Raw genomic sequence first — 12,131 nt, 5'->3', positions numbered from 1 at the left:
CAGCGCTGATGCACTTTGAATGACAATTGCGCGGCCATATAACACTGTACCCAAATGAAATTTTTATCATTTTTTTCCCCACAAATAGAGCTTTCTTTTGGTGGTATTTAATTACAGCTGGGAGTTTATTTTTTGCTAAACAAACAAAAAAAGATGCAAAAAAAAAATCCTGTTTAATAGTTATAAAATTTTGCAAACAGGCCATTTTTCTCCTTCATTGAAATGCCCTGATGAGGCGGCAGTGGTGGGCACAGATAAGATGGCACGGATGGGTGGCACGGATATGTGGCACTGAGGTGCAGCACTGTTGAGGCAGATTGTGGGCACTGATGGGTGGCACTGTGGGCACTGATGGGTGGCATAGGCAGGGGGCAGGTGGGCACTGATGAGCTGGCCGTGACTGAAGTCCCTCTCACGGCCGCCGGTGATCGGCTTTTTTTTTTTTCCTCGTGCTGTCAGCGTGAGGACTAAAAATAGCCGATTTACCGGCTTTGTGTCACATGATCAGCTGTCATTGGCTGACAGCTGATCACGTGGTAAGGGGTCGGGATCGACCCCTTGCTCCGATCCGTGATCAGGCGAGTCTTATTGACTCGCTGATCAGAGCGCGCCGCGTGCGCCCCTCAGGGGGCGTGCAGGCTGCTCGTGCACGGGACGACGTCAATAGACATCGTCCCGGCAAAGCAGGTCCGCGCTGTAGCCGTCATTCGGCTATAGCGCGGATCGCTATTGGTTAGGGAATGGTCAGAAAGAGAATATCCAGTGAGCGGCAGTTGTGTGGATGGAAAGTAGTTTTGTCAGAAGAATGGGCAGGTTTGAGATGATAAAGGCAACAGTAACGCAAATTAACATTCTTTACAACCAAGGTATGCAGAATGCCATCTCCACTTACCACATTAAACCTTGAAGCAGATGTGCTACAGCAGCAGTAGACCACACAGAGTGCCACTCCTGTCAGCTAAGAGCAGGAAATATAGGCTACAATTCACACAGCCTCACAAAAGTTGCACAATAGATTGGAAAAATGTTGCCTGGTCTGAGTCTTTATTTCAGCTGCGACATTCAGATAGTAGGGTCAAGATTTGGCATAATCATATAAAACGACGTCTGATGAAACAAGCAAGGTGGAGATTGATGCGCAATCATGTCACTTCCGGTTTATTTATACCCGGTCTGTGGAACGCACGCTGTCCCAGACCTATGGACTACTTTGTTTTGATTTGCTCCTGGCAGGTCCTAAGTGCCCAATTTTAGATTTGATTACAAAAAATTCCCTTTTTGGATTTACACTGAGTGTTTGCTTTTCCTATTCGTTCATATGTGGATCTCCCACTATTTAATACGTCGTGAAGGAGGCTATTCCATTGGACATCAGGATCAAAGACAGATCTAAATACATGCGCTTTTTCCCCTGCAGGGGTGTAGCTATTTGAGTGTGGAACCAAAAGGGGAGCATGAGTGTTCACTATTTTTGATATAAGATGTGATCTATTCTATTCTATCCACAAGTCACATTGGAAAATCATTTATGGACATTTGCACCAGTTACATTGGAATGCCAAAGGGCAATATATTTGATTTTTGATATTTTTTATCCTGCCATACTTCACATTTTTAATTAGTGCAACATCTAATTATTGTGGTGTATATCTGGACTTTCGGTTAGCATTTTGCACTTATCAGTTTCAACAAATTCTAATGGCAATATTCGGATATTGCTCTACATCAAGTTAATATGGGTTTTACGTTATATATTAGCACCTGCACCACTTTGTCAGTTTGCACATTTATGAAGGATTATGCACTTTAGCACTTCATCGGGTTTATGATCTGACCGTTCACAGTCCTTTTTACTGTTAGCTGTTCTGGCTGTGCCATTTACCTCTTTACATACAATGCAAGCCTTGTATCAGTGGTTCAGGCTGGTAGTGTAATGGTGTGGGGGGTATTTTCTTTGTACACTTGGTATCAATTGAGCATTGTTTAACCACTTCAGCCTCTGAAGAATTTATCCCCTTCCTGACCAGAGAACTTTTTGCGATACGGCACTACGTCGCTTTAATTGCGAATTGCGTGGTTGTGCGACGTTGCACCCAAACAATGTTTTCCTCACAAATCGCTTTCTTTTGGTATTTGATCACCTCTGCAATTTTTTTTTTTTTTTTTTTTTTTTTTTTTTTTTACGCTATAAACAAAAAAGCGACTGTTTTAAAGGAAAAATAAAGCTAAGCAAATATTTTTTATTTTGCTATAATGTCCCCAAAAAATATAAAAACAAATTTCTTTCTCAGTTTAGGCAGATATGTATTGTACATATTTTTGGTAAAAAATATTGCAATAAGCGTATATTGATTGGTTTGCTCAAGTTATAGCGTTTTTTACAAAATAGATTTATGACTTTTTTTTCTTTCTTTTTTTTTTTTTTTTATTGCGACTGCGACATTGTGGCGGACGCATCAGACACTTTTGACACTATTTTGGGACCAGTGAAATTTATACAGCATCCGTGATATAAAAATGCACTGATTACTGTGTAAATTACACTGGCAGGGAAGGGGTTGAACACTAGGGGGTGATCAAGGGGTTAAGTGTGTCCTAGGGAGTGATTCTAACTGTGGGGGGTGGGCTCACTAAACATGATGGAGCAGTAGCTCCCTGTCATATTGCTGGGCAGAACAGGGTAATGTCTTGTCTTGTTTACATTAGGCATCTCCCAGTTCTGCCGCTCTGTCACGATTGCAGGCCACCGGAGGACAGAGTATGCAGGGAACCCTCAGAGTACCCGGCGCCCACTAAGCCATGTCTTAAAAGGGACGTACAGGTACGCCCATTTGACCAGCCGTGCCATTGTGCCGACTTGGATCGTGCGCTGGTCGACAAGCAGTCAAATGCCACGGCCTACCTGAGTATTGTTGCGGACCATGTCCACCCCTTCGACTACAGTGTACCCATCTTCTGACGGCTACTTCCAGCAGTATAATGCACCATGTCACAGCTCAAATCCTCTCAAACTGGTTTCTTGAACATGACATTGAGTTTACTGTATTCCAATGGCCTCCAGTCACCAGATCTCAATCCAAAAGTGCACCTTTGGGATGTGGTGGCATGGAGGATTCGCATCATGGATCTGCAGCTGACAAGTCTGCAGCAACTGCATGATATGTCAATATGGACCACATTCTCTGAGGAATGTTTCCAACACCTTGAATTTATGCCATGAAGAATTAAGGCAGTTCTGAAGGCAAAAGGGGGTCCAACCCGGTACTAGCAAGGTGTACCTAATAGTGGCCGGTGAGTGTGTATGTGCAGTGGGAAAAGAGAACAATTGGATCCCCTGCAGATTTTGTAAGTTTGCCAACTTAGAAATTAATGGTCTATAATTTTTATCATGGGTGTATTTTAAGTGTTAGAGACAGAATATCAACCAAAAATCCAGAAAACTCATAAAACAAATGCTATAAATTAAGCTGCAGTTCAGTGCGTAAAATAAGTATTTGATCCCAAAGCAAAACATGACTTGGTACTTGTAGACAAAACACTTTGAATTATAGTAAATGTACCGAAGAATTTTATTGGTACAAACACATTAAAATTGAGGGAAAAAAACCCTATTGTATACAAAATAATTTCAGATCTACAGCAGAAAATCGTAACATGTCCTCTAGTTTGACATATGCTGTTGGATTTACATATTTTCATATAATGAGTAAGTCAATTATTGACCTTGGCAAATGTGAAAAAATGTGGTGTGCATTTGTATTAGGCCTCCCTGAGAATACTTTGTAGAACTGCCTTTTCACTGCAATTACAGCTGAAAGTCTTTTTTGGGTATGTCTCTACCAGCTTTGCACAACTAGAGTGAAATTTTTGCCCATTTCTTAACTGCAAAATAGTCCAATCTCTGTCACATTCGATGGAGAGCATCTGAACAGCAGTTATTAGTCTTGCCACAGATTTGCAATTGGATTTAGGTCTAGGACTTTGACTGGGACATTATATCATATAAATATGCTTTGATCTAAAACATTCAATTGTAGCTCTGACTGTATGTTTAGGGTCATTGTCCTGGAAGGGGAACCTCTGCCCCAGTTTTTTCCCCAACAGGTCTTTGGGTGGGAGAGCAACCTGCCTCTGTAGGTCTGTAGTTGCAGCCCCTCTGTTTACCTCAGTCAATGATCCAGGTTGCTACCTTTTGGAGATCTTAGGTCAGCGATGTTGAAACTTGGCACCCTAGATGTTTTGGAACTACATTTTCATTGATGATACACAGAAGAGTGCGTGAGCCCCATTGGAAATATATTTCCAAAACATTTGGGGTGCCAAGGTCCTTCATCACTGTCCTAGGTGATTGAGGCTGCTCATTCCGTTTGTTTTAAGCTGGTGTCAGGCCTGGCACACTTTGATGGTTTGTGAAAGCCCAACCCCCCCCCCCCCCCAGGACAAGGTGGTCTCGCACCCATTTCTACTCTGATCTGTGAATCTGGCCTTTTGACCTGAGCTCACTCACCTATTCATATCGTTGCTCTTGCATTTGGAAGCGTGCATCTTTACCTAGTCGTGCTCCCGTTTTGACTTGGCTTGCGCTCTCACCGTTTGCTCACCAAGTAGCCGGCTCTGATCTTGGCATGGCTGAGACGGCAGGGGATTTCTGCGATAGGCTATCTGGCCAACTTCTTCCTGTAAGCATAGTCTTATTCTGCACACCCGGACAATGTGGCAATCGCCATGTGTTTTTTTCATGGCTTTAGCAAGGGAGTTTGACCTCAAGTGCTCCGCTCTGACCTCAACCAGTTATCTGAATTGACGGCGTCTTCTTTTTGACCCGGCACGGGCCAAGGCGTTCCCTTGCCGGTTAAGCGTCGCAACCGCTTTTAAAAAAAAATAAATCTTTCATTTTATTTTTTTTTGCTAGGATGCGGGTAGGCCCTTTAGCAATTCACTGGCACGTCAATTATGTTTTACGATGGCTGTCCGTGTGTGGTTTTGGTGATCTTTATGCTTTAGTTTGGTCATTAGGCTATCCGGAGACTTTTAAGTAGCACTATTATGTTTTACTTAATTAGTACTAAAATATAGACTGTATTTCTCTTACGTTCACTGTCTGACACAGCTCGTTATGCCACCTTCAGGAGAGGACTAGGCATAACATGTCATATAAAAACAACAACTTTCTAGTTCTGCCCAAGGGGGACGACCCCACAGCCTGCCTTGCAGCTTCAGTTTTTTGGGGGGTTTTTCTGCCTAGTGAAGGAGAAGGACCTAGTAACCCCGCCGGGGCCATGGGCCCATGGATTTTTTCTTTGCAGAAGCTTTGCTTTTTGCTTAACATTAAAGATCCTGTGATCTGCTATCGGCTGGGTGACAGGCTGGATACTCTTATCCTTGTCTCTCCAGCCTGGCCAGCGAGCGTGTGCAGACCAGAGCCACGACATGCCTCAGCTCCAGAGGTGGCTGGTGAGCGCAAATGCTCCGGGGCACACACGTGACCAGGCTACTCCTTTCTGCGCCTCAGTGGGACGGGCCAGCAGCCATCCCACACTGATTGGAGAGCGGGTCTGTGATGGAATGACTCCCAGCTCTTCAGAACCGGGTAAGTACAGCTCTCCCTGCCTCAGTGGGGCTGAGCAGTTGGGCAATCCCTGGGAGGTGGATCTCTGTGTGTGTGTGCACGCGCCATATACAGGGGCTCTCTGGGGGGCTCTCACCTGGGGGAGGGATTGCGCTTGCTGGCTGTGCCCTGGCTGTGTGTGGATCTCTCCTTGAGGTGTCTGGAGGCTGTGTCTGATCGCTGTAGTGCTGTTTCACCACCATTTATCTGCCTGTTTAGTTCGCTGTCCCTCGTGGTATACAGTGCTCGGCGGCCATCTTTGGTGAGGCAAGGAGCAGCAGGCTCTCTGACCATTTTCATGTGTTTTGGCGGCCGTTTTCCCTGTGATTATGTCCTTTTTATACTGGACGCTCGGCGGCCATTTGATTTTGGTCAGTTTCAGCGCCATTCAAAACGGCTCTGCACAGCGCTGTGCGGTCTCCTATGCATCTGGGAGTTGGCACAGGACACAGGCTCTACTAGCTGGACAGCCAGCGCAGAACCAGTCAGGGTGGGGAGTTCTGTGCGGAAGAGCCCATCAGCCAGCAGCAGTTAGGAGGGTGGGACCATCGCTTTCCTAAGTCCCCAACAGGTGGCAGACAGGGTAGGGCAGTGATGGCGAACCTTGGCACCCCAGATGTTTTGGAACTACATTTCCCATGATGCACCCCTACACTGCAGAGTGCCTGAGCATGGTGGGAAATGTATTTCCAAAACATCTGGGGTGCCAAGTTTTGCCATCGCTGGGGTTGGGTCAGCATGGCTTCAGAAACTGGTGTTTCTTCCCCCGAAATCCAGGCAATTGCAACCGGTTCACCTGCAGGCAGTGCCTCTGGATGCTTTGTCGGCGGTCCTCTATTTGTTGCCAAGATGGAGGCGGTGCGTGGGCGTAAAGGTTGTAAAAACCGGCCCCCGTCCTCTGGAGGGGAGCTCTGATGCAGACTCGGGCCCTGCTGAGGCCGGTGACCCCCCCCCCCCTGCTCTGTCATTTCAGATGACGCTGACCAGGACCGAACTGACAGCGAAGATGAGTCCCCGTCTGGGTCCGTGCGCGAGAATCGCTTGTTTCGAGCACTTATCACAGCTGTGCGTGAAGAATCGGGAGGGAGCCAGAAGATCCCTTTGCTGATGTAGCGGGGTCCCTTTTGCCTTTTGGGTCCCGTAAGCCAGCCCGTTGACTTAAGCTGTTCCCGTATGTGACTTAAGTTCATTTACAAGGAACGGTGTCGACCGCAATTTGAGCTTTTCGGACCCCAAATACATGGTGGTGCGTTATCCCCTTTCTCAAAAAGCTGTCGGCTCCTCTGGTCGTGGACCCCCCCCGGTACAAAGTAACCACCATCCCAGTAGAGGGGACTCCTGCCTTTAAGGACCCCATGGGCAGGAAGGCCGAGGCAGAGGCTCGTTCCTTGTTTACGGATGTGGGGTCAACTAGGCGACCGGTACTGGCATCCACACTCGTGTCTCAGACACTAACCGAGTGGGCAAAACTTTTGCGCCGCGAATTGGGAGAGCAACAGGCTTCTCCTGTCTAACTAGCAGACCAACTAGTGCGAGGCCCGAAGTACAATTTTGTGATGCAGCCCTGGATACCCTTCCTCTGTTATCCAGGCCTTCAGTATCAGCAGTGGTGCTGAGGCGCCCGATTTGCCTAAAATGCTGGCCTGCTCACCAGGCATCCAAAAAAGCCCTGACGGATCTTCCCTTCCTTGGCAACCGTCTCTTTGAAGCCTCATTGCATGACATTATTAAAAATGCCAGAGGTGGTAAGAGTACACTAGTCCCACAGGCCAGGAAGGCTAGGAAGGCTAAGGAGCCACGCCGTTGGCAAGGGCCCTCATTCTCCACTCACAAACGGCTTTTTCGTCCACCCAGGGCTTTGACCAAGCGTCCCCCGACAGGACGACCTTTAAAGGACCAAAGCGTGTGTGGAACCACGAGCCTGCGAGCAAAAGTGCTACCTCATGAAGGTTTTCTCCCGTCCGCAAGACGGGGGGGGGGGGGTGCCTTCGGGAGTTTGCAGCCCGGTTGGCCTCTCGGCTGTCCGACCAATGGGTCTGCGATCTGATTTCCTCAGGCTACAAGATAGAGTTCCTCTCTTGGCCGCAAAAGAGATTCTTCCCCTGAAGCATACCCGTACTCCCAGCTCGCCAGGAGGCCCTGAAGGGGGCGGTAAGGGACCTGCTTAGTCGTGGGGTGATATTACCCGTTCCAGGAATTGGCATGTTTCCAAGGGTTCTACTCGAACCTGCAAAATGGAAGGGGAACGTCCAATTTTGGACCTGAAAGCCCTCAATTACTTTGCAAAAGTACAGAGGTTCAGAACGGAATCGCTGAGAAATCGCTGCACTCCATCAAGGGTACTCCCTGGTGGCCTTGAACATCCAGAATGCGTACCTGCACATACCCATATGCCTTCGGCATCAGAGATTTCTGCGATTTGCAGTCTAGGAAGCCCACTACCAGTTTGTGGCTCTGCCTTTTTGGTTTTGCCTCTGCCCTCCCCCAAGGTATTGTCTCTTGTTTTGCAACGCTGTGGGATCGCGATCGGGGGATACCTAGGCGATCTCCTTCCGAGAGCATCTTCTGCTTCAGAGTTAGGAGGAGGATGTGGCGATCACCATGCAGACCCTGCAGCAATTTTTTGTTGGCTGTTGAACCTAAAGAAGTTGGTGATTGTACCGACTCAGCGTTTGGAGTAGCTAGGCTTACTGCTGGACTCCATGGAAGCAAGAGCGTTTCTCCCTTCAGACAAGCTGCTGCAGACTCTCAGAGCTGCGGTAAAACTGTTGAGGAACCGCACAGGGGGTCGTCGCTACGCTTTGCATGCGAGTTCTGGGACTCATGGTGGCCTCCTTGAGGCATTACCCTATGCCCAGTTTCACACCAGAGTCCTGCTGAAGGAGATTTTAACAAAATGGGACAAATCTCCTTTATCCCTGGATGGGCAGATTCAGGTGAGCCAGCTGGTCAGGGATTCCCTGCTGAGGTCCCCGGCACTTTGGTCCGTGAAGTCGTTCCTACCTCTGAAATGGACAGTGATCACCACGGCCCCCAGCCCAACCGGCTGGGGTAGGGTAATGAAAGTTCAGTCGACTCAGGGCCTCTGGTCGGTGGGTGGTGCGATCCAAGTTGCCGATCAATCTGCTTGAGCCGAGAGCGATCAGGCTATGCCTCTCCACGTGGTCGATAAGACTTTGAGGGGCGTTTGATCAGGTTCCACTCTGACGTATGCCTGCCACTGCCGTGACATTCTGTCGCCAAGGAGGAACAAGAAGCTTGGCCGCTGCACGGGAGGACGCTTGCACTCACATCCTTCAGTGGGCAGAGCGACATGTACCTGCCCCCGTCGGCCGTTTACATCCCGGGAGCGGAGAACTGGCAGGCAGACTACCTAAGTCGCCAGATGCTGGACCCAGGAGAATGGGCATTGCCATTGCATCCGGAGGCGTTCTGGCTACTGTGCCCGCGATGGGGCACACCAGACGTGGCTCTTCTGGCCGCCCGTCTCAACGGGAAGGTGCCGAGGTTCGTGTCCAGGGCAACAGATCCTTGGGCAGACACGCTGGTGGTGCCATGGGGGATCAGTACCAGCTGATCTATGCACCAGCTGATCTATGCACCAGCTGATCTATGCACCAGCTGATCTATGCCTTTCCTCCGTTGAAACGGCCTCCACTCAGCGGAGCAGACGTGGTAACAGAGGGGATCCCAGTAATACCGATTGCCCCAGATCGGTCCCAGCGACCCTGGTACTCAGACCTGGTGGCGGACGCCCCGTGTCGACTGCCGTTACGAGAGGACCTTCTGTCTCGATTTCCGATTCTCCGTTCTGCTTTACCATCGCTGGTTTTAACGGCATGGCTATTGAGAGTTGGGTGTTGAGGAACCGGGGTCTTTGGGACTCGGCGATTCCAACTATGCCGAGAGCACGGAAAGCTTCTTCTCGGTAGGTCATCGTACCTGGAAGGCCTACATCTCCATGTGTGAGAAGGGATGGCGTCCGCGCTCCCTTTTTTTTTTTTTTTCCCCCTATATCCAGGATTGATCCTGTTTCTACAGCAATGAGTAGTTCAGAAATTGGCTTTAAGCACCATATTTAAAGGACAAATATCAGCGTTGGCTGTCTTTTTTTTTTTTTTTTTTTTTCCAGCGAGCACTTTTTGTTCAAGCTGTCCAAAATGTAGTTCCTCCGTGCGTGGGCCGTTACCCCCGTGGGATCTGAACCTGGCGTTATCGGTGCTTGAAAAAACCGCCATTTGAAAATATCAGAGATCCCTCTGTTGACTCTTTCCCAGAAAGTGGTCTTTCTAGCGGCCATTACTTTCGGCCAGGAGGGTTTTGTACCCGGCGGCCTGGTCTTGCAAGTCGCCCTATCTGGTGATCCACAAGGATAAGGTGATGTTGTGTCCAACAGTCTTTTCTGCCGAAGGTGGTTTTGGCAGAAAAGCATCAACGAAGACATTGTCTTACCATCTCTGTGTGCTAAGTCGACACATTCTAAGGAGGTGGCTCTTCATGCCCTGGACGTGGTTAAGGCTCTGAGGGTGTATTTGTCTGCTACACCTCCCTTTCAGAAGTCAGACTCCTTGTTTGTTTTTCGGTGGCTGTTTGAAAAAAAAAAAAAGCACGGCGGTCTCGTCGGCCACCATTTCCAGGGGGGGATCAGACAGATTGTAGTACAGGCCTATGCTTTGAAGAGGCAGGTGCCCCCCTTTCTGGTCACGGCTCACTCCACAAGGCAATCGGAACGACTTTGGCCTTCCGACATCAAGCGTCTGTGAACAGGCGACCAAGTCACCCCCTGAGCGACAGTTTCAAAATTCTACAAGGTCGACGTCGGTGCATGGGGCCGATGCCCATTTTGGCCGCAAAGTTTTGCAGGCGGCTGTACAATTGCACTTACGTTTTTTTTTCCTTGTTTTTTGGTAAAAACGCAGTACCTTTTTAAGTAATGCACTGTTGCATTTGTTACCGCAGTTCTGGTGCAGTTTGGTGGTAGTGCCTTAGTTGAGGAGCATCCTGCCTTTTTGGTGGGTAAAAAAAGTTTTGGTCACACTCACAATGTCGTTTTTTGTGGTTAAAGTTTTATACTAGTGGGTGTAGTTTTTATGCTGTTTTGCCACCCCTCATTTTGGCACTGCTTGGGGATGTCCCAGTGGTCTAAGAGCAGCTGTGTCAGGTGGTGAACTGCAGAGAAAAGGATTTTATGGTAAGTATAAAAATCATATCTTTTCTTAAAGATATATCACTGTATTTTCGTGCCTATAAAGTCCATAGGGTTCCAAAAAAGCAAATCAATGTTGTAATTCATTTTGTGATGTGGTGCTGTTTCAACCATATTCCCATCCGCACGATCACCCTGTGAGTATGCAAATAGGACAGTGACTGGGTCCATCATTTAGCCATGCCTGCTCTAGGGGATGTTACTCCCAATAATTAATGTTCACAAATCGGTAAGGCATCTTTGAACTTGCATTCACCTGTTTACTCTCTATTTCTTTTGTAAGGAATCAACTTGATGGGATGTAATTACACAAACAACAGAGGGATCTGCATGTGAGAAAATGAGAAATAGAACAAACCGCAAGAGCATCCTATGAGCGTGGTTGAAGAATACCAAGCTGAATGTCACGGGACCCATGCCTCCATCCAAAAAAAAAAAACTAAAAAGGAAATAAACCTGCATTTTTTTTTTTTTTTTAATAAAGGACACTGAAAGGCAAGAAGAGAGCACACCTGTTAATACAGAGTTTAATTGTATTTACATACTCTAGTTATGTGGGGAGGGAGAGGAGAGAAGAGAGACATGGTGGGCAGGGGGAGAAAGATGACTTTTTGCACCATCTATAACATGACGTTTCTTCCATCTTGATGTATTCTGAGCTTGTAGTGTTACTTGTAATATTTACTTCCCTCTGTGTAATTTTGATTCTAAAATTCATGTGGTGAGCTTCCTTAAGCACTGATCTGAAAAACAACAAAAATAAATAAATCTTAATTAAGTTATAAAAAAAAATCAATTGTTTTTATTTTATCTGTTTTAGAGATTGTAAGCTCTAATGAGCAGGCTACCCTCATGTCTCCTGTATTGAATTGTATTTCCAATATACGGTTTACTCATAAGTTCCTAAAGCTCTTTGGTAATTGCCATGCTGGACACGCAGAACACTCTCTGTGCCACAACTGAGGTATGGGATCGCAGGTAAGTACCAGACCCTGGATGTCACGATCCCCCCTTAATTTCACACTTTCCCCTGCAACATCACTGTCCTTGAACCTTCCTTCACATCATAGCCCCAACACTCCTGGCCCTCCTTTTCCTCACAGCCTCTTTATGCTCTGGCCCCCTTCACCCAACAAACACTCATCCTACTGTATGTGTATGACATTTATTTTCCATCAAATCACACATCTTTGATCCTCCATCAATGTGTATCTTGGCATGAACCGGTTTCTCCAATGAGATTGCCTGACCTGTAAAGCACACTTGCATTGTAAAGCTAGCTCATACACGTGATCCCATGATTTATTTTTTTCTAAT

The 12,131-nt window shown here is 47.4% G+C and overlaps 1 long non-coding RNA gene across 1 annotated transcript in view; it reads left to right on the top strand.

Annotated features, from left to right (window-relative positions):
- LOC143959118 (uncharacterized) overlaps positions 1-11,606 on the top strand; it is a 58,056-nt gene extending 46,450 nt beyond the window's left edge. Inside the window, exon 3 of the long non-coding RNA XR_013270180.1 lies at positions 11,098-11,606. This is a non-coding gene — a long non-coding RNA (uncharacterized LOC143959118). The remainder of the gene's footprint in view (positions 1-11,097) is intronic.
- The last annotated feature ends 525 nt before the right edge of the window (positions 11,607-12,131 follow it).

The sequence above is a fragment of the Lithobates pipiens genome, unplaced genomic scaffold, assembly GCF_037356315.1.
Source record: "Lithobates pipiens isolate NorthernLeopardFrog02 unplaced genomic scaffold, aLitPip1_a1.2 Scaffold_67, whole genome shotgun sequence".
NCBI classification, from domain to species: domain Eukaryota; kingdom Metazoa; phylum Chordata; class Amphibia; order Anura; family Ranidae; genus Lithobates; species Lithobates pipiens.
The sequence above is the reverse complement of the archived record's forward strand: the minus strand, read 5'-3'. Positions and strand labels throughout refer to the sequence as shown.